This window comes from Carlito syrichta, unplaced genomic scaffold, assembly GCF_000164805.1.
Source record: "Carlito syrichta isolate Samal-C Ts95f unplaced genomic scaffold, Tarsius_syrichta-2.0.1 Scaffold289014, whole genome shotgun sequence".
NCBI classification, from domain to species: domain Eukaryota; kingdom Metazoa; phylum Chordata; class Mammalia; order Primates; family Tarsiidae; genus Carlito; species Carlito syrichta.
Window position 1 is genome coordinate 139,531 of NW_007233110.1, and position 2,505 is coordinate 142,035.

Below are 2,505 nucleotides of genomic sequence, written 5' to 3' on the forward strand. Positions count from 1 at the left end.
ATATACTGTGTATGTGCATTTGTGTGCATGTATGCGTGCTTACCTGCGCATCTTTTTGTCACTGTTGTTGTTCAAAGTGTGGACTTCAAGTACAATGAGAAGGCATTAAAGGAATCTAACAGAAGAGTGATATGGTCTGGTCCATTCCTTTTAAAAGAGTGCTCTGGCTGTAGGCTCTGGAGGGGGCAGCAGCGCTAGGAGGCCAAGGTAGGGTATGGGGAGAAACAGTGGCAACAGAGGTGGAAAGAATTCCCGAGTGATCACCAGGCTGTTGGATTCCTACCCAAAGGCCCAGTGACTCTTGTAGCTGTTGCGTACTACAGCTTGGAGCAGGAAAAACATTTTCTAGGACTTGATTTTCCTTCAGTCTCTCTGGAGATGAAGAGGATGAATTCTCTAGAGTGGCAACTCTGAAAGTCCTGAGACCCAAAGCACAGCCTGAGGAGGACGAAGATGAGGGGGTAAGGAAATCCCAAGCACTGCCAAGTCCTCACACAGCCACATAGGGACTCTTCCCTGCTGGCTCTGAGAAAAGAAATGGAGTGTGCTGGTGGCCCGCTCCCTGGGCTCTGTGTGCAGGGCCTGTGGGAGCAGGCTTGGGGCTGGGAGGGGGCAGCTCTGTAGGCAGCATGGGGAGGGTCAGATACCACCTGACTCTTACAAAAGAATCAGACTTTGTCCACACAGGAATTATCCTCACCTGCAGTGAAGAAAGTTGGGCTGCTTAGTACTTCATTGCAATGCTAAAGCCTCCAGTTTCCCCAAATCTGCTAGGATATCACTTCTATTTTAGAAATGGAAAGGACTTTGAGGCTCATCTTGCCTGGCAGACTTATACACAGATAAAGAAATGGAGGCTCAGAAGGATAATTTACCTAAAGCCATGGAGTGAGTTAATGGCAGAACTAAGATGAAAAGCCCAGGGCCCTATGAAGACCACCTGTTTCAGATCACTTTCTGTTGACTCGGCTTGCTTTCCTGCTGCCTTGTTCTGTCATTACCCAATATCTCTGGGCAGAAAACAGGTTCAGTACTAACAGCATAGCCTCGCTTTACAGAGAACAAGAGTGAAGGCCAGGGAAGGAAGCTGTTAATAGAGCATGGATTCAAGTTCCAGTTCTTGTACCTGCCGTTCTTCGTTGTGCTAGGTTACACCATTTCTGGCTGTCACCAGGTCATTTCAACTGCTGTGAAATGTGTGGAGAACACAGATGAGCTTCACGCTCAGTCCAGATTCAATCTCAGCAATCAGAGAGTGAATGGGGGTAAATTCTGTCCCCTCATGGATCAGCCAGAGTGGGTTTGTCTTTTGACAAAACCTTGGGAAGATGGCCATGATAGATCTGAGATCCAGTTCATATGGACCAGAGCCCTTCCCTCTGCCTGTGTTCCTTTGGGGGAAGCATGTCACTTCCTTCCATTATTCTTCCCAATAATTAAAATTTCACTTCAGAATCTTGACTATAAATTCTGCAATGCCACACCTTGCAGAGAAGTGGGGATGCTAGGTAATAGCCCACAGTAGAGCATGGGACCACACCAAGGAAAATCCAGGCGTTGCAGGACATTACAGCCAGTGTGACAAAGTAGCCGATGACCCCCTGACTGACATGGATTACAGACTGGCCAAAGTGACACAAACACCACCTGCAGGACTGTGGACACTCCAGAAATCAAACAGAAGCACCACCTTATCTGAGGAGATGAAATGCATCGCCATGGTGAATGCACGGGACTGGCACCAGGGTCACATCTACTCTCTCAGGCCTCCTTGCTGTGAGTCACTTCAGCTGCCCCAGCCACTGTGATTGTGGCCTGGGCCATGGCGTGCATGTGCTTTTCTGCAGTGCATGTTTGTACGCGTGCATATATATGTGCACATGTGTGCATGTCTGCATATGTGTGAATGCATGTGCATTTGTGTTCTTGCATGTTTGTGTGTGTGTGTGCATGCATGTCTGCATATGTATGTGTGTACATGTGTGTGCATTTTCCACAAGCCATAACTACAGCTTTGATTGGACAAGAGACTGATTTCAGTAACTTTCTCCTGATGAGAGAAAAAAGAACTGGTTGTGGTAGATTTGCTGAGGCTGCGTACTGACTGCCTCTGTGCCCCTTTTGACACGTAAAGGCTAACTTGACTGCATTTTAATGTGAAGTCTCCTGCCTAAAGTGAATGTAAGTTCTGTGTAAATACATGTTTGTTTAGTACACATGTGTTAGGACCCTCTTCTTGAACATTAATGGCTTCTTCTGTTACCTTTCAGATATGTATACTAAGCCAACTTGTTCTGAAAACATTCCTATCTTACCTTTCCTCCTTTGGTCTCTGCTGGTAACCACAGGGTTCCAGCTTGTTAGGATGGCCAACCAGAAAGTGTCAACCTTTCATAAGAAATAAAATTCTCAGCCGGGCTTGGTGGCTGAGCCTGTAATCCCGTGCTTTGGGAGGCTGAGGTGAATGGATTGCCTGAGCCCGTGGGTTCGAGACCTGCCTGGGCA

At 47.3% G+C, this 2,505-nt stretch overlaps 1 pseudogene; it reads right to left on the reverse strand.

Annotated features, from left to right (window-relative positions):
* Nucleotides 1-1,436: 1,436 nt before the first annotated feature.
* Nucleotides 1,437-1,720, reverse strand: LOC110595286 (annotated as a pseudogene).
* Between the last annotated feature and the right edge of the window lie 785 nt (nt 1,721-2,505).